This window comes from Amblyomma maculatum, chromosome 4 (genome assembly GCF_055883805.1).
Source record: "Amblyomma maculatum isolate TAMU_Amacu chromosome 4, ASM5588380v1, whole genome shotgun sequence".
In the NCBI taxonomy this organism is placed as follows: domain Eukaryota; kingdom Metazoa; phylum Arthropoda; class Arachnida; order Ixodida; family Ixodidae; genus Amblyomma; species Amblyomma maculatum.
The window spans coordinates 171331048-171351758 of NC_139347.1; positions in this window are offsets into that span (position 1 = coordinate 171331048).

Here is a 20711-nt window from a genome sequence, read left to right on the forward strand (position 1 = left end):
GAAACATGCCTATAAAACTAAGTACCCTCTTTTCAGAGTAAAACATCAGCATAGACGATCAGTTATCCATAACATCTAATGTTCCTGACAAGCACATAAACTCGAAACTTTTAGGCAGAACCTTAGAAAAGCATTATATATTGGCGACTGACACGGACTACATTCGTCAAATAACCACCGCGTCTGTTGGCTAAGCAGATTTCGAAACCTGAAATCAGAAAAGGTGAAAGAGCAAATTTAACATTTCCTTTTTATTTCTACAATTATTAACATTTACTCGTATGCGGCGCAGTGAACACTCAAAACCAAGCATTTAAACTGTGCTGTGCAGAGCTGTTGATGCCATAGAGTAAACTTTCTTTTTAATAAGCGCACCTGAGGCTTATTTACCAGATATACCTTGCTAATTGAACGTAGAGGAAAAACTAGCAATGCCTATTGAAAATCTAGTTGCATTAAAACAATATGACTTTGAAGAGCAGCACTCATTATGTGCTGGCCACTCAATTGTGAAACTTACATACTCTGTGAAAATTAGTTTCCTAAAGTAGTCTTATCAGATACATAACTTAATAAACAGTTAGCATACATTTCTGGATTTACCGTTTTGAATAACACCAAGAAATAAGTGGTAGTAGAAGTAGAAAAAAGAAGACGAATAAAGCAAGTGCAAGTTGCCAGGTTCTGGCCTTTCTTCGGAGCTTGACCGTAGTTTGTCAGCGGCACCACAACGGACCTTACTACCAAGGTCCTCAACTCTGCAGCTACCTGCAAATCTAGCGGCTCCAGCGGTACGGAACCACAGGCGAGTGGCACTAGCCCTCGTCTGACGTGAGCTTGCAAGGATCTTGGGCCCATCTATTTCAATCACAATCTGGCAAGCCTGACAAGAGCGCATTTATCATCTACCAAGCGGCGTACTCTGCCTTCTGACCAGGTTCATGACCTCCAGTGAGTAGCGCAAATGAAGCTGGAAAAGTTCATTGCGATTGGTGCACAGTTCGGACTCTGGATTGGAACTTCGTACCTTGATTGAAAACGGCAAACGAATTTAAGAGCTGAGCGTACAACAAAAAGAGAGACAAGTCGCATTGCTGCCGAAAGAGAAAAAGAAGCCGCCGACAGGAGAAAGGAAGCTGCCAAAAAGGACAAGGAGGACTTAGATTTAAATCACAGGCAACAGAAAGAAGCAGGGAATTTTTGTGACGGCTGATACTGAGTCCTCGTTTGCGCCTAGCCCTGAGTGTCTCCTAAATCCTCAAAAACTGCTCACTTTATTCGAAGAGCGGCGCGATAATCTTCACGCTTAACTGTTGCACTTTGAACATGTCGCCACAGAACAGGAGTGCCCTCTCGAAAAACCGGCTGTGGCTGTCAGTATGTTCCCACGAGAGAAGCCCTTATCATCATCGACCGTACGACAGCGGAACCTTCGCTTAATTACAAGAAAGTTAAAAAAGCGTAGCTGCAGCGGTGTAAATTCACTGCACATGGGGTATAAAGACAAATTTCAGCAAGAACTAGCCGACGACGCTGAAACCGGGAAACATCCCTTGTCTATCCAGTTACTTTGACCACTGGATCGAAGTGGATGGGGCACTAAGACGTTTAATGATCTCAGAGATCATTAGATATCGGAGCAGTGCTTTCGCTACTGCAGCCCTGGCCTCGCAGTCTTCCTGAAAGAGCAAGGATGCAAGAAACAGTGGTAATGTTGACATGACTGACCGCTTTATAGAAGCACAGAATTTGGCTACCATTGGTTGAAGATGACCTGAAGAACAGCGACTAATACAGCAGTTATCTCTCCAAGAAATAACTACGTTTCTTCTTCGTCTCCAGTTGGGACATCTGGCTTCAGATTGTCATCTTGATTCCAGGTATGGAGATATGTGGCCAGCATGGACACAATGCCGACGACTGTCAAACAAGACACAAGTGGAGAATTGCATCTTGTGCCACGAGAAATGGACCATATTAGCTGGAGGATACACGTTTCCGAAGCGTCGCCGCTCCAAGGAGCTCGATATTTCTGCTGAACATTATAGGCAAAGCATAAACACTGCCTCTGTACCAGTCGCAATGCCGGCTGTTAAGGAACGCGCATTTTTGCCATCACGTTGCCGTCCTCAGGGACACTGGCAGCAATACTGTGATTGTTCGGAACGATTTGGTGCCAAAAGTCTTGTCCACAAAGACGACGAGCAGAATTTAGCTTCTAGAAGGCTGAGTTAAGAATTTACCCGAGGCTTTAATCCGTGTGGAAACGCAGTTTTTTGTCGGCATCTTACCAGTATTATGTATGAATTGGTCTTTATACGATCTTGTTATTGGCAACCTGCCTGGAATTAGAGAGCCACATGGTCCAGACCCTGGGTGATAGGAGACGGTTACGCAATGTGTCAACATTAAACAAGAGAGAAGGATGTCGCCTTGGAATCCTCCGCTAGTTCCTGCTGTCAAGAAGACATCGCGAAAAGTCCCGAGCTACTGAATGTTTCCTTATTCGCCTCCGCTGTAGTTACGAAAATCGACCTAGTCAATGAGAAACGAATTAATCGTGGTTAATTATCATCCTTCAATAAGAATGAGAGAGTATGCGGTTCTGGAAAGGGAAACCTCTCTTCTTTTTCTTTGGACAACGACTTCCTATACCGCCATTTAAACCTCACTCTAGGAGGATGTTTTACCACCTAGTCGTGCCAAATTGTTCCGTTCCCTGTCCAGCAATTTGGTAACGAACGCGTAATGATGGGACATATGGCTATCAGTCGGACCACTGACAGCATACTAGGTGATTGCTACTGGCCTAGCATGTACGGAGACAATACCTGCTTCGTCAGAGCTTTGACGTCCGCCAGGGGACAACTCCTAAAGGAATGGTTGGCATAGCACCGTTGAGCCAAATGCATACCATTAAGACTCCTTTTTCACGTGTAGACCCCGCCGGGGTGGTGCAGTGGTTACGGCGCTCGACCACTGTTCCCAAGGACGCGGGATCGAATCCCGGCCTCGGCGGCAGCTTTTCGATGGAGGCGAAAAGCAAGGCGCCCGTGTGCTGTGCGATGTCAGGGCACGTTAAAGAACCCCCGGTGGTCGAAATTTCCGGAGTCCTCCACTACGGCGTCTCTATAGCCTGCGTTGCTTTGGGACGTTAAACCCCACAAACCAATCCTTTTTCACGTGTAGCCGTTCATCTGATTGGGCCGCTATCTTCAAAGTCAGACAAGCGGAATCGTTACGTTCTCAATTCCGTCGATTTCGCCCCCCGCTGTCCGGATGCAGTAGCCCTTGCCATCGGCGCTGTAAACGTCGCGGAAGCTTTGCTGCAAATTTTTTCCCGAGTCGGTCTTCCCCAGGAAATGATAGCAGACCAAGGCAGAAGTTCCACCTCGAAAAGTAAGCAAGAAATGAGTCGCCTTTCTTCTGTCAAGCTCCTTCGTACAACCTTTTCGACGCCACGGCGAATGGCCTTGTTGAGCAGTTCAACAGCACTTTAAAGACTATGCTTAAAACAATGTGTCCCGAGTGACCACAATCATGGGACCGTTTACTGGCAGCGCTACTATATGCATATTGAGAGGGTGCCACAAGCAAGTCTCTGCTGTCCCCAATTTGATCTAATTATTGGTCCATGTGTGTGGACAATTGAGCGTCCTCAAGGAATTTTTAACCAATGATAATGTTGAGGATGAGGTCCTAAGCACATATTCCTAACTTGTCCACCATAAGCATAGGCTCAAGGAAACCTGCTACCTCGCCCATGAGCATCTCGAGAAAGCTCGCGGAAAGCGAAACATGTATTAGGAGCGAAAGAATCGCCCAAGATAGCTTCAGATTAGGGACAGTGTACTATAAAAAAGTTCCGAATAAGTGAACAGATCGCCGAGAAAAAGGAAGTGCTTTTGCGGGCTAGCTGTCTACAAGCTAGGGCACCACCGCTCCGTTTTGCTCGCTACCAGTGCCTTGATCCCCGCTTAACACTTAGTGGAGGTGCGGTGTAGTCTTGCGGCAACCTAAGCATAAGACCGTGCAGTGTGCCCGACCATCGGGGCAACTTCGGCATGAATGAGCAGAGCTGTGAGCGTAGCGACTTGAAGAGTCGGTTGCGGAGCGGTGGAAGTGCGTCGGCAGCTTGTTCCTGAATACCCTGGCGTATGGTCGGAGCCAGGTGTGAGCTGCAATGCGGAAAGTTTCGAATTAGCGATAGCTGCCGTGCGACGCCTTCCCGTACGAATTTCTTGAATAAGTGTGGAGCTGACAGTGGCGTCAGACATAGCCGCGATTGTGGCTTCAGCTTGTTGATGGACGATGCGTTGGCGACGAAGGTCGTCGTAGCTTTGACACATTGTGACAACATCACTTGCAGTGCGGGGCTCTTTGGTCATGAGAATGTTGGATACACCTTCGAGGATTCCCATCATGATGTCGCGAATCTTCTCGGCTTCAGTCATTGATACGTTTACACGATGGCACAAATCTAAAAGGTATTTGATTTAGCTAGTGAATGTTTCTTCTGTCTGCTGCATCCGCTTGCGCACACGGTATTAGGCGCGAAGCTGGCGGACCACAGAAGGACCGGAGACATACACAAAGCAAGATTTGAACGAAGCCCAAGTAAGCCTGATCGATCAGAAAGTTTTGCGACCCTTCCGCCGCTTTTCTACACCTGTGCCGACACAATCTCTGACAGTGTGATTGTCCTTAGTCCAACTCATTCCTCGTCTCCTTCATCGCCTCTGACTGCCTTCGACAAAGCCATCGACAGTGCAATCGCTCCAGATCAACGCGCTAAGCTTCTCGACTTGCTGAACCGACTCCGAGCTTCCTTTGATGTCCACCAGCCATCGTTGGGTCGTACATCAACTGACGCCCACTACATTGGTACTGGCACGCACGCCCCATAACGCCAACGTACATATCGTGTATCAACCTCAGAACGCCGCATTATTGATCAGCAAGTCGACGAAATGCTCAGTAGGGGTGTCATTCAACCTTCCAGTAGCCCTTCGGCGTCCCTGGTCATTTTAATCAAGAAGAAAGACAGGTCTATTCGATTCTGTGTCGACTACCACCGCCTTAATGCGATCACACTAAAGGAGGTCTATCCGCTACCCCGCATAGACGACGCGCTGGACTCTTTGCATGGAGCGCAATTTTTATCGTCAATCGATTTACGTTCTGGCTACTGGCAAGTCCCAATGGCTGAGGACGATCGCCCCAAGACAGCATTTGTCACTGTCGACGGGCTCTATGAGTTCAACGTCATGCTGTTGGCCTGTGCAATGCTCCCGCCACCTTTTAACGCATGATGGACAATACTCTCCGCGGTTTGAAGTGGCGCACATGTCTCTGCTACTTGGATGATATCTTCGTATTTTTTTCCGACATCGCGACCCGCTTAACTCGCCTTGAAATGGTCTTACAATGTCTTAACGACGCAGGTCTGCAGCTCAATCTGAAAAAGTGCCATTTCGCCGCTCGCCAAATCATTATTTTAGATCATTCAGTGTCCAAGGATGGTTTTCTTCCTGATCCGTGTAAACTTCGCGCTGTCGCTGAGTTCCCGAAGCCAACATCTATCCAGTAATTACGCACCTTTATAGACCGTTTTCGCGGCGAGGAGGAAAATAGCCTCAAACCGGAACGCGCTGCGCGGCTCCTTATGTCTGTTATATGGGGAGGCGGGGATAGCTGCGGGGCGGCAGGGCATCCTACGGAGAAAGGGCACACGTTGCAGTATTTTGCACACAGAGTGTCTTGAATAGCCGCAAAGTATCTAAGCCGATCAGCCTATGTGAGCGATGTGCTTTCTTTCCTTATGTTATTTCTTTTTTCTCCCCTTTCTTTCCTTCATTTCCCTGATCGTTTCATTTCCGCCGGCCGCAGTTTAGCTCCGAAGAGCTGCCGCGGTTAGCACAATCTTTTTTTACTCTGTTGCTTGCATTAACAAAAATAAAATAACAACCAAAAGGAGATGATTAACAGAAGTTAAAGGATTAACAGCGGTTATATGCGCGTGTGTCGCTCTACACTGTGCCACTTGCAACTCACTCAATTGGGCTAAGACAAGCAGCTTCTGAATTTCAAGCCCCAACCGAAAATGTTTAGCTTTGGCAGCCTTTCGTGCGAGTTCCGAACACTGTGTTTGTCGAGTAGGGACCGGAAAAACTGAATACCCGTGCAACAACGGCAGGCTTTGGGCAACAAGCGGATGATATATTCCTTGCTGCAAATATTTATGAGATGCTGCCAGGTAAAGAAGAACTATTTCGATTCAGTCACCTGAGGTTAATGCAAGTATGAAAGAACCTGTCCAACTTGAAGACAACGATATACTAATAAATTGATTGTCAACTTATTTAGTCAAACAGCGCTACAATATTTTTGTTTTGAAAACACGCATCTCGTAAGATTTTTCTGCCGATAATAAAGGGGAATATGATCATAGGAATAGCAACGATTGCTTGCAGTAAGCAAACCTTGCGAAGAAAAATGGACTGCATAATTGTTGATAAAAGCAACTTTTGGTGAGGTCATTATGAGACATAATTTAAGGTCACTATTTCATAGGTATCAATTGTCCATTTTATCTTGTATTTGGATGTCAGCATGACGGCAGCGTTAGACAAACGCAACTCCCGGTCAGAGAAATTGCAGGGTAGCAGCTCCCACCATTGACAAGTCATCGCCACTCCCCGCACATACCGGCAAACAGGTGGTTGAGTCATGTAGGCAATGCTGAAATCCGATTGCCTGGTAGTGGACGCTTGAACACCCTGCCCGATTGTCACCCAACAAAAGTAGCCAGGGTAGACTAAATGGACCCGAAATGGATAATGGATACTTAAGAATAGAACCCCAGTTGAGGTGTGGGAACTTCCGCAGTAGCCGCTCAAGCAGTAAAGAGTATATGAATGATCGGTTCACCCATCAAATGTAGCGCGATTAGCATTGCTCCTAAACGTGACATGAAACGGCTACATTCGCTTGCTTTTTTTCCTCAAATCGTTAAGGTAAGCCGTTTCTAGAAATCATTTAAGAATAAAAAGTAGATCGAAAGCTGCCATCGCGGCCAGTGGTGCGCCGCCGCCTCTCTCTGCCACATCAAAGGTACACAGAAATTGTAATCAGGCTTGTAGCCTTCAGCCAACCTGATCAGGAGCATAATTTTTTGTCATTTCTCACCGAATAGCTTCGCTGATACTGAAAGTTTCTTTTTCTTTTAGCTAGGTACCTTCAGAAAGCAAGACATTGCACGCGAAGCTCCTAAATGCCGATTTGCGCTACTTGTCTCCTGTTCCGCGGATGGGACCCCACATACCAGCATGGCGGTTTTTCACAACTCGGCTGCTAGATGGCGCCACATATACAAAATGGCAGCGTCCATGATAAAACGGTCTATAGGCTTATGCACCTATTTTAAACGTTTCATTCGGAACTTTGCGACCATCATTGTCCCCCTGACGCGACTTCTCAGCGGTCAAAAAGATCTTTCTGCCTGTCGCCGGCTTGTCATACTGCTTTTACGAATTTGCGCACGATACGCACAGTCGCCCAAATCTTTAACTGGCATGCGCGAGCGGCGACTTTTCTGTGCGTCAGCGCCCTATGACGGAGCGAAGTTGGAAACAGGACGAGGCTAAGCGCATGCTCACAAAGCACGCTCAGCTGGGCGCATCGTCTGCCAGGCTGTTCCTTCTTAAGGACGTCACCCCTCCTTATCGCGTTTCCTCTCGGCTGCTGCGACGCTGTTCTTCGGAACGTAAAATACGAGCAAAACCATTCGCCTACTCACTCTGGCTGCTCGTCGAAACGCGATAAGGAGGGGTGACGTCCTGAAGACGGCGCGAAAGCCCTTTCGCGCCGTCTTCATAATCCACTTCAACCATGAACCAACTAGCCTAAAGCAAAGTAGTTCTCGTACACCGATGCCAGCGACGTCGACCTCGGCGCTGTTTTCGCCCGAACAAAACCCGGTGTTGATGAATATGTTGTGGGGTGCGCTCGTCCAACGTTGACCAAGGCCGAGACCAACTATTCGGTGACAGAAAAGGAATGCTTGGCCATTGTTTGGGCGCTTGAGAAATTTCTGCCATAGTTGTACCTGCGCCCATTTGATGTTGTTACAGACAACCACGCTTCGTGGTGGTTGTCATCTTAAAAGACCCCACCGGCCGTCTCGCCCGCTGGTCGCTTGGACTGGAAGAGTAGGATATCCGAGTTATCCATCGTACAGGGTGCAAGCACTCCAACGCAGACACTTATCTCGCTAGCCGGTGCCGCCCGACGCTCGGTTGTCCCATGCCTCCAACTCCGCCTTGTTTTCCCTGTCCAACGACGACATGCCATCAGAACAGCGCAATGATCTGTAGATCACTAATCGATCTTCTTATGAATTCGTCACTTTCACCGGCTCCTCAGGCCCTTCGTCGTCAAGCGCCGCATTTCGACCTTCGTGACCATCTCCTCTATCGATGCAATTATATGCCAGATGGCTGTAAGTGGCCGCTCGTCGTACCTCGCCACCTCCGTAGTGATTGCGCATCTTACCATAACGATTCGCAGTGCGGCCATGTGGGTGTATTTAAGACTTATGAACGGCTGCGGCAGCGCTTTTACTGGCGCGGTATGTATACCTTCGTCAGTATGTGCGTTCGTGCATCGAATGCCAGCGTCGCAAGCCTCCTCCTCTCCATCAGCCGGCTCCACTGTAGCATCTTTCGTGCTCATACTGACAATTCTATCGTGTTGACGTCGATTTGTATAAACCTCTGCCATATACACTTACAGGGAATCGTTGGATCATCGGGGCCGTCGATCACCTTACTCGCTATGCGGAGGCAGCAGCACTTCAGAATGCCACCGGACCCAATATCGTCTCCTTTCTTCTCCATTACTTCATTCTGCGGCATGGAGCCTCCGGTACTTCCAAGTGATCGAGGGAAATCTTTCCTATCTGAGGTTGTCAACGCGCTCCTACGCGAGTGCCAGACCATCCACCGGACAGCCAGCGCGTACCACCCTCAAACCAACGGCCTCAAAGAGCGCTTCAACCCCACACTGGGTGACATGATGTCCAAGTACATCACCTCCGACCACGATTGGGACAAAGTTCTCCCATTTATAACTAGCCTACAACACCGCCGTTCAAGCAATTACCGGATTCTGGCCATTTGTTCTGCTTTACGGGCGTGAACCTTCGTCTCCACCCGACACCATCCTCCCCTGCCGTCCTGATATCTCAGAGTATACATCACTTTAAGCAGCTGCCAAGCACGCTGAAAAATGTCGCAAGCTGGCTCGCTCGCTTACTTCGGACGAGCAAGCCCAGAAGAAAGCGCACAGCGACAGCAACCACTCTGTCCACGAATCCTCTCCCGGTGCTCACGTATGGCTCTGGGTCCCATCCAGCAAGTTTACCGCCAAGTACCACGGAAAGAAAGTAACAAAATTCCCATAAAGAAAGGTGTTAGGCAAGGAGACAGTATCTCCCCAGTACTATTCACAACTTGTTTAGAGGAAGTATTCAGAGACTTGGAATGGGAGCAGTTAGGGATAAGGGTAGATGGAGAATACCTCAGTAATCTGCGATTTGCTGATGACATTGCCTTGCTAAGCAACTCGGGCGATGAACTGCAAATAATGATTGATGACCTAGACAGAAAAAGTAGAAAGGTAGGCTTGAAAATCAATATGCAGAAGACTAAGGTAATGTTCAACAGCCTCGAGAAGGAACAGCAGTTTAGATTAGGTAGCGAAATACTGGAAGTAGTAGGCGAATATGTCTACTTAGGACAGGTATAGTAACAGCAGATCCGGACCATGAAAAGGAAATAATAAGAAGAATAAGATTGGGATGGAGCGCATTTGGCAAGCACTCGCAGATTATGACTAGCAGCTTACTGGTATCGCTCAAGAGGAAAGTATACAACAGTTGCATCTTGCCTGTACTCACCTATGGGGCTGAAACGTGGAGGCTAACCAAGAGAGTTCTACTTAAGTTGAGGACAACGCAGAGGGCTATGGAACGAAAAATGGTAGGGGTAACATTAAGAGATAGGAAGCGTGCAGAGTGGGTCAGAGAAATAACTCAAGTTACCGACATTCTAGTGGAAATTAAGAAGAAGAAATAGACATGGGCAGGACATGTAGTGCGAAGAGAGGATAACCGATGGTCGCTGAGGGTAGCAAACTGGATTCCAAGGGAAGGAAAGCGTAGCAGGGGGCGGCAGAAAGTTAGGTGGGCGGATGAGATTAAGAAGTTCGCAGGGGTCAAGTGGACGCAGCTAGCACAGAACCGGGTTAAGTGGAGAAATATGGGAGAGGCCTTCGCCCTGCAGTGGGTATAATCAGGCTGATGATGATGATGATGATGACCACGGACCCTATCTAGGCTCCAACAGACTTCTCCCGTCAATTGACTAGTTGAACCGCTAGCCGCTTCCACCAACCTTCGCCGCCGTGGGCGTGACATTGTTCCGTCGACCGTTTGAAGCATTATTACGATCCCTCTACCTTTTCCTCTCCTTGAGTCGCCAGGATGGCTCCTCTTTTCTGCAGGGGCCAGACTGTAAAGAAGTTCCGATTAAGCGGACAGATCGCTGAGAAAGAGGAAGTGCTTTTGCGGACTAGCCGTCTGCAAGTTAAGCCACTGGCGCTCCGTTTTAGCTCGCTACCAGTGCCCGCTACCAGTGTCTGGATCCCCGCTTAACACGACTTATGTCACTGTCTAGTGATTCTAACAAGGTTCTCATGCAATGGCGAGGCCGCTTTTAAAGTGCGGGCGTAGAGAACGACGTGGATTACGCCATCGCGTTAAAAGGAAACAAAAACGTGTTTCACATCAATATGCTGAAAAAGCATGCAGAACAGCCACATTTTGCCTGTCTGCTGCTGACGTGCATGACAACGCTTCACACAGCAATCCCACCTTCAGTGACGAAGATGAGTGCGATGACCGGATCCTGCGCTCCTGCCACTAAGTTCGTGCCGCACACAGACTGTCATTGATGTGAAGTTTTCGCCGATCTTAAAAGTGAGGATGTGGAAAGGTAGTGTGACGATGGGAGTAAAGGTCAAGTTCTTTTGTTGTCTTCACTTCATGCACACCTCTTCAAGTACTCGTAGATTCGGTGGGCGACGTGTAGTTCACGCACAAAAACAATGAGAAGAAGGACGAAGAACTTGCAGCAACATGACGACACAAGATACAGAAAACTTATTTACACGAAGCAGACGGGCGAAAACACTTACAAAAGAGACTAAGCGAAAGACCAACTGCAATATAATTAGCGCATAGCTCTTTTTACGACTCCTCTCTCAGTCGGGGCCTGACTGCTACGCTAGCTTCTTCACGCGAGAGTCAGAACCAGAACCACCGATGGCAGCGCGGCGCGCTCTTAAAAAGCCAACCCCGAAGCTTTTAGGCTCAGGAAGAGCGGAAACTGCTTAGCGCTGCCAAAGCTATTTCACCTGAAGCTATTTCACCAGTGCTGCTATTTCACCTGAATATGTCGCATTTGACTCGACAGGATCAGTTTTTAAACACGCAGCAGATTTAAGCTCTTGAACTACGTCGTCTACAGCGAGCGTGTGTTCCGTCTCCTGCTGCCGCGCGTCTTAAGGTAGAACTGGTGGAACGCTGACGCACTAGGAATTTTGAGCACATGTAGGCACGTCTACTGCTAAGGCTTGCGATATTATTTTTGCGTTGTTTACTTCGCTGGCAGGCAACGTGCCGCGCACGCCGACAGCATCACTTGCTGCAGAGAAGGTCGTCTTCGCCGGCCCTGTGCTCGCAGTAGAGTCCGGCGCCAAAGGCTGCTGCTTCACCAGACACGCAGTTTGAGAGTACTGATAGGGACCGCATTTTTGCGTTCATGCTAGTTTCTTTAACTTTATTGCTTTCGATTTGGAATCCAAGAGGCATTTGTCTTATTTCTAATAACCTAATTCATGCTTGAGCCTTTCGGACTTCTGCCGTAGCTATCGCTTTTTGGGTATCCAGTTCGTGCTTTCTCAATTCTGCCTCGATCTTTTTCATTTCTATCTCGGCTTCTATCTCAATCTTTATAATTGAGTTTCTCGGTTATCTTTTGTTGTCTGTTCCTTCAGCCTTCTTTCGTTTGCGGGGGTTCTAACAGGCACGCTGGTTCTGCCAGCCCGCGTCACCCTCTTACCTCTCATAGTGTTATTCTGCTGCACGTCGACACGCACATCCAGCTCCTAATGCCGGAGCCACGCCCACTAAAGGACAAAAGAAATCGGGCTCACCTTAACAACGGTTGCGCCTTTCTCGCCGCGTCGCTCCTCATTGTAAGGAACTTCTGATCGTCGCTGCCTCTGACCGTCACCGCTGTGGGTCCCTGGGTCCTTGCACTCGTCGATGAAGCGCCTACCCCGAACGACCGGGAGATCTCAGCACCTAAGCAACAGTTGTTCCTTCCTTGCCGCATCGCTCCACCCTAGTGGGCTCTCGCACTCGCCGCTGTCTTTGACCTTCACCTCTTGGGGTCCATGGGTCCTCGCACGCAACGATGCTCTTCCAGCTTGAGCCGCCGGACTTATTCGGTGAGCGCCGATAACGTTGCGCCGTCTCCAGTAACGGGCTGGGCTTGCGGGGTGTTGCAGTTGCCGAATCGTACGTCGGCTGCACAAGTAAAATCTCAGGTTCTTTGTTGTCTTCACTCCTTCCGGACGTCTTCAAGGTGCTCGACGATTCTGCATCCGATGTGTCGTTCACGCCCAAACACAATGAGCCAAACACGCCCAAACACAGATCCATACTGCCGCTCTCTAACCGACCGTCTTAACGTTGCTTCCACCCTCCTACCGCTCGGATGCGCAGGCAACTTCAACAGTTCAGACTTGACAACGGAATGCTCTCCGGTTTCATTTATTTTCCGGTACTGTTGGCTGTTGAAGGCCGTTACAGGGCGGGAGGCAGACAATACGCTTTGTAACAACAAAAAGTAAATATTTGTAGAAAAAATAACAACGCAACAAACAATAGAAACATGAATAGAGGTACAGCGTATACAAAATTCATTTTAAAAGTTCTTGATAGTTAGATTTTCAAAGTACGATAACGTATTTTATTCAAGGACAGCAACTGGCAAAGAATTCCACGCGGCTATAGTACGGGGAAAAAAATTAGTTAGCGTATGCATTATTGCGGGATTGTGGAACGTGGTAATTATAATATGCCTTCCTCGTAAATTCTTTGTTTCTCCTAAAACTAAGTGCTGTATTTTATCAGCATTGTAGAAGTTCCTGGATAATAAGAAGAGAAGTTTCAGCCTTCATGATTTACGTCGGCCTGTTAAAGAAGGCAACTGTAGTAAATTGAGCATCTGTGTGACCGAACCTTTGCGGGAAAATTTCGATAAGATAAATCTGGCTGCTCTGCGTTGCACTTTCTCAAGTCTTCGAATTAATCAGTTTTGGAAGGGGTTCCAGGAAGCACTGGCATATTCTATTGTGGGCCTCACGTGTGTTAAGTAGGCTGTCAGTTTAGCAGCTTGTGATCCGAGTTTTAATTTGCGATGTAAGAAACATAGTTTCTTTTTGGCGGCTGAACAAATCTAGTTGATGTGCATATGCCAATTTAAGTCACTTGCTATTGTTAATCTTAAATATTTGGCTGCAGAAACTGTTTTTAGCTCAGTGAAGTCCAGCATGTAACTATAATCAAGTGCGTGCTTTGTCTTGCTAGTAATTCTTAGGACGACTGTTTTTTCCTCATTTATTTTCATTTTCCACTGGTCACACCTGTTTTTAACCTTAATCAGCGAGTCACGCAAAAATTCTTTATCTGCCTTTGTTTTGTTTTTTTAGTTTTCGATAAGGTAAACAATTATAGGCGAAAAGATTTATGGTAATATTATTATCAATGTTAGCAGTTATGTCGTTAATATAGGTTAAAAATAAAACAGGCCTCAAGATGTTCGCCAATCATCTGGGATCTGTTGTTGTCGAAGCGAAGTGGTAAAAATAACCAGCGGGTAGTGAGCAATCCATTCCGCGTACCTCTGTAGAAAGGCATTTGGTATATCGTCAGAACCAACCAATTTCCTTTCGTTAACATTGAGCAGGAGAGCCACTATTCCGTCGTACGTTATTTTTATGTCGGGCATTGTTGAATGTGGCTCTGGGGGCGGTAGTACCACAGAGTCAAACTTGTTTGGTCGCAAAGGAAACACAGATTGAAAGAATTGGTTCAAGTAACGCACTATCAGTTACAGTTTCATTGCAGAGAATTATTGTAAGCGGACCAGGATTTGGCCTCTGACGTGACGTCAGAACAGGTGGGGAGAGGCCTTGCTTGATAAAGCTTGGTAATATGGCGTTGTAGTATTTCTCTTTTGCTTCTCTTTGCTTATTACGCAAGATACTGGACAATACGGATATAACAGCGGAATCTTGTTGCTTTCTTTCTCTGGCGACTAAACTTTTTTTTTTCAGGCAGCTGAGCTCTCGATTAATCAATGAATTATTTCGGTTCTTTTTTCTTACTAAGTAGTACAAATGTGTCAATGCAATGAAAAATAATTTTCCATAAACGTACCCACATCGCATTACTTCACCCCCAACACCAAATCCGTCAAGTAAAAATGACAGATAGTCAATAATGCTGGTGTCATCAGCTCTCTCAAAGTTCAGAACACACACAGTAGTCTCTTTTAAGCGTAAGGTTGTGTTTAACCGAGCAAACACAAGTTCGTGATTAAACACAAGCCATGTACAACTGTCACTTCATCACTTTCCAAGCGCCCGTCGATGAACTTGTTTCTGATATCCAGATGCTTTCGTGAACAACCTCTGTTAGGTCGTGGCTAAAGGAAATATCAAGAAGCACCGCACAGTCATGCGTTCCTATTGATTCAACTGTGAGAGAGTTCCAATCGATACATGGCAGGTTGAAATCTACTGCAATAATTAGGTGGTGCTGCCTGGTTTTTATTTTTTCTGGGTAATGTTGTATGTCCTCTAAGTAGGAAACAGACGAATTGGGTGCCCTGTATATTGCACCAAGAAGAAATAACGTTTTTCTACATCTAAACTAGCACCAAAAACTTTCATGCATTGGCATGTCTGGCATACGGATGAATTCTATTCCTTCTTTAATTATTATTGCAACCCCTCCCCCTCGGGACATTCGATAGTTACGCAGCTGTATCCGGAAGGTAAAGTTCACAATCCTGTATTTCTGGACGCAAACATGTTTCGCTAACCGTAACCACGTGCGGGTCGTAGTTTGTCAGTACATATTCAAGATCACCAATCTTCTTCGCTAAACTTCGAGAGTTAAGATTAAGGAGAGTTAAGGAAACGTATCAACACCCTTATATATGCGGATGATACCACTTTAATGGCAGAAAGTGAAGTGAAACTCAAGGTATCTTCTGAGGCGCGTACAAGAGAAAGGGAGAAGTTTGGGCTTAAACTTAAAGAGACGAAGATCATGGCGTCTTGCCCTATCACGTCCTGGAGCATCAAAAGACAAGAAGTGGAAGCTGCGACAGATTTTCGCTTCTTGGGCTCCAAGATTACCCGGAGGGAGACTGTAGCCATGAAATTAAGAGACGCCTGCTTCTGGCAAAGAGAGCCATGGCTAGCCTTGACCGCTAGTAAAGAGCAGGGACATCACACTGCCAACCAAGATCTGTATAACTTGCGCTATTGTCTTTCCAGTTGTGATGTATGGATGCGAGAGTAGGACTGTGAAGAAGGCTGACCGCCGAAGAATTGAGGCGTTTGGATTGTGGTGCTGGCGGAGACTTTGAGAGTTCCTTGGACGGCCAGAAGATCAAATCAGTCGATATTGTCGACCATAAACCCTGACAGCTCATTGGAGGGTCAAATTCTAAAGTAAAGCTCAGCTACTTTGATCATCTGATGAGAAGAGAGGAGTCGCTGGAGGAAGATTTGATGTTAGGAAAGGTTGAGGGTCACCGAAGAAGGGGTAGGCAGCGAACACAATGGTTAGATGGCATCTTCGAGGCGCTTGCAGATGAAGTTATGTGATGTTAGGAAGATAGTGAGAGACCGGAAAGCGTGGCGTGATATGGTCCATAGGTTCACGAAGAGTCAGACACGAATGAACGACTGACTAAACTGAACTGAGACGGAAGGCATCCATTTCCGGTTCTGCATAGGTTCAATCTTGTGATTTTGATTTCGTAACGGAGATATTTTTAACGCAACTAAGTTTGGCCCGACAGCCCTTCGCATCATCCCAACGGAATACGTCATCATTAATCAAAAGCTTATCATACTCGAGACGCACGCTATGGCCTTGGTGTTTTTCTTTATTTGCGGAATTCCAGAGAAGCTTGCGCTTCGTTACGGTTTCCTTCGAAAAGTTGTCACTTTCGCTTATTTTGCTTCCCTCCAGCTTTTGACAGTTCCTGAATATTTCCAATTTTTCTCTGTGGTCATAAAGTCTTAGTATTACAGGTAGTGGTCGTTCGCTCTTTGGTCATCCGATTATGTGTGTTTGTTCCATTGTATTCACGAAAACACCAAGTTTTTCCTCGAATTCTTCTGACAATACTTCCATTTTCAAATCAACGGTTGTTTCCTTTTCACTTTTCTTAATTCCGAAAACCATGATGTTGTTCCTACGACTTCTATCTTCCATACTAACTAGCCTTTCATGTTGCTCTTGAAGAAGCATGTCGAAGTCCTGCATTCTTTGCGTGAGATTAGCAATGCTCTGTGCTTGATCTTTGATAGCTTTTAGTGCATTTTCGACTTCTTTCAGTCTTTCTGTCAGTGCTGCCAAATCCGCTTGGATTCCTTTTGCGCCTTCACAAAGCTCCTTTAAGAGCTCCATCATGCTATCAAATCTGACTTCGGACCCGGGTTCAGCTCTACGTCCCCCGACAACAACAATGCAAACTCAGAAATAATCACCTCTGACACGGCAGCACAATAGCAAAGCGGTCATCGTTTTTGTAACCCCAGAACGAATAGTAGCTAACCTGCTCGAAGAACAGTAGACGCACATTAGGCCACATTACCGATACGTTGCTTCCATGCCCACTGACGAGAACTGCCGATGGTGCTTGTTTTACAGGTTCCGCTGAGGTCCGGGTCTTCCATACATGATGACTGTGGTGCTGAGTGTCGTAGATGCCGGAAACGTCAGCAGCCGTCTCGACGCAGTACATGTTCCATGCTCGATTAACGTGCACGAGGGTACCGTTGATGGCATGCCCAATGCTGATGCCGGACACGCCAGCAGCCGGGCCGACGCAGCACGTGTTCCATGAGCTCCATTGATTTGAAGCGCAGATGAGCAGGACCTGCTGGAGAAACAGTACACGCAGATTAGACCACGTTGTTGATACGTTACTGCCATGCCATTTATTGCTATGAAGAGACAACCGTTAGGTCCCAGTGGTCCCAAGAGCGTTTCGCACCCATATTCTGGCGGCCCTCCACGAGGTGGCTACAGCTGGTCACATAGGATGTCACAAAAGTTACCACCACGTGAAAAGCCATAACTTCAGGCCTGGCCTCTCCTCAAGCCTGGCAAAATACGTCGCCTCTTATCAGCCAGGCCATCGCCGCAAACGGCAGACTTCCTTTCCCGCTGGTCTTTGTGGTGCCCTGCCACTCTTTTCGACGTTGTCGGCATCGACTTCTATAGGCAGCTTCCATTCTCGGCTCAAGGTAATCGCTGGATCGTCACTGCCGTCGACTATATAACACGCTACGCTGAGACCGCTGCTCTGCCTAATGGCTCAGCGCCTGAGGTCGCGACCTCCTTTTTGCAAGCCCTCGTACAGCGCCATGGGGCATCTCAAATGATTCTATACACAATTTTAAAAATATGGCTACACAATTGGTCGCAAATCTGCTTTATTATCAGGAATACATCTCATTGTCAAGGGTTTGTAAAACATTTACCTGTTCATTGTCGGTTTCTGCGGTCGATCAATATAATATACAACATAATTTGTTGAATATTATCATGTGTTTTGGCTGCATGGTGACTGATTTTTTTCGGCCTAGTAATTATATTTGTGAATATGGTAATGTAATTTCTTGCTTTTTATTTCCTCCTAAAATCTGCCAGGGAGGAAAGAGCCACCAAACTAAAGAAAAACGTTGCCGTCTTTACTTGTAACATGGTCCTTATCCATTGATGTAAGAACAGTGCAAAATGAGCAAGAACATGAGCAGAATTGATTGGCTCGGAAAAACAATCACCCATGACTTTCAAATGAATCTTTCAGTGCATATCTTTCAGATAAAAAATGTCTTCAAAAGTAGAGTTCATGTGAACTAGCAGAAAGTGGCATAAGTGCTTGGCACAGAATATTATTTTATGAGTATTAAAATGTTTATAATCGTTCACTGAAGACCATGATGCGCTAGTATTCTGTTGGGAAACCTTACGGCATAGATATTACTACGAGCAAAGTAGTTATTGAGACTTGCACGGCGATGGGCGGAACTCGGCGCACATAATTCAGGGCCGTCCAGCATCCACCCTGTCTCCGTTGTCATCCTTTAAAACAACACTTCATTTTTCACGCGTTCCTCGGTCGTCGTCGCTATCTTCGACCACACCACTTAGTCGATCACGCGTTCCGCTGGTACCACAGTCACCCTCTGTAAAAAGGCAATGTCTCGCTGCGTGTGAGGCGTGCGGTGGGGAACAAGAATAATGCGGATTGAGGCAGTCCACATGCACTGTTTCGGAAGTGGGTGTTTTTTTTTTTTTTTTTTAATTGGTTCACAGGAAGGGAAAGGCGCAGTAACTGTCACACTTGCTCTGTGGACACCCGAACCGCGCCGTAGGGGAAGGGAGGAGGGTGGGAATGAAAGTGTAAAGAGAGAAAGAGGAGCCGTAGTGGAGGGCTACGGAGTAATTTCGACCACCTGGGGATCTTTAACGTGCGCTGACATCGCACAGCACACGACGCCTCTTCGTTTCGCCTCCATGGAAGTGGGTGTAGAGGACCAGGATTTGGGCGGAACGGTATAATATCATAGGTTAGGTCTGTCACTGGGCGTAATACAATATAAGGACCTGTGTAGTGCGGCAGTAGTTTTTTTTTTTTTTTTTTTTTTTTTTTTAAAAAAAAAAAAAAAAAAAACACGGCGGGAGCCAGAGCAATACCAGAAATCAGAGAGGATAGTGAACATCATGGTGATGAGCGCCGTAGCGGTGTTTTTAAGCTTCTTGGGGGGGGGGGGGGGGGAGAAAGCTTGTGACGACAAATCTGGCAGGCGGCTTTGGCTCGGGCGATGGTGCCGCGGGCATACGTTTTCACAGGGCCAGCTGCGGGAAGCAAATTGTCGAAGATCAGTAAGAGGTCCCTTCAAAACAGAATATAGGTAGGAGGGTACCAAGCAGTATAATGACACAAAGAGTTGTATGCCAAGGTAACAAATGGCAGGCTGATGTCTCAGTTGCAGTGACCATCGGATATATGCACGTCGCTGAGTGTACGGTTGAGGTTTCGTAAGGCCGTTCGTGTGAGGGTGATAGGCCGTGGAGAATTTGTGAAGGAGCAAGAACGACGCATTTCTCAACAACTAGGTAAAGGAAACAGCGACAACGGACGGTAAGTAGTTGATGGGTTGCGCGATTGCAGAGTATGACGTCTGCAGAGGAAAGTCTGTTAAGCCCGTCGCCCAGCTGTTTTTAATGGCGCGAGTGTTCACGTACCGCGTAGAATATTCGGTGGTCACAGCGATCCGTTTGTTTCCTGACGAAGACTCCGGGAAGACCTCTAAGTGATCAAGGCCGACACAATAAAATGGCTAAGTCGGGATGGCAATCGGCCGCAGATGTCTAAGAGGCTGTACAAAGTCTTTCTTTTTCCAGCGTTGGCAGACATCGCGGCTACATACCGTTGGACGGAGCGATAGAGTCAAGGCCAGAAGAAACGCCAGCGCACGCGATAGTGTGTGTTTGAGAGGCCAAGATGACCAGCTGTAGCGACGTCATGCGTTTGTTCGAGAACGGCAGAGTATAGATTTTACAGTACAGTGTACAGTGTGTTCCGATGCAGCAAGAACGTGGCGAAGGAAGAGTCACGGTTGTTTATGTGGATGCGGTCGATGAGAGAGATGACGGTTGTGTCCAATCGCTATTCTTCGGCGATGTAGAATATGTCGGACATACAGAAGACACAAGGGTCCAACTAAAGGCCTGTAGGAGAGCGGTAAATGACGAGATAACGTTACAGGCAGTCTGTATCCTGGTGGAGCCCACCAGATTTGTGTATAACGGAAAACGTATACTTCAGCAAAGCGCAGTGCCCAGCGGCCATCATGATCCGTGAGGGAAGAGAGCCACCACAAAGCTTAATGATTGGTAATAACAATGAGGGGTCGGCCAAACAAAATGGTCAGAATTTTCCAATGGTCCAATCGAGAGCCGGATACTCCCGTTCCGTAATAGACTATTTCTGCACCACTGAAGACATGAGGTGGCCGGCGTACGCAATCACGCAGTATGCCGCGTTGTCGCTGTGCGCAAATAGCACCAATCCTGAGGCTACTGGCATCAATGCGAAGTTCCGTCGGGGAAGGCGGACTGAAATGGGCCAACTAAGGAGGATTGGTAAGAACAGCGGGTACGCTGAAAAATGTGTTAGCCTGCTCTGGTCCCCAAGAAAAAGGAACGCCTTTCTTCAGCAGATTGGTAAGAGGACGAGTGACGCCTTCGAAGTTTGGGACGAATA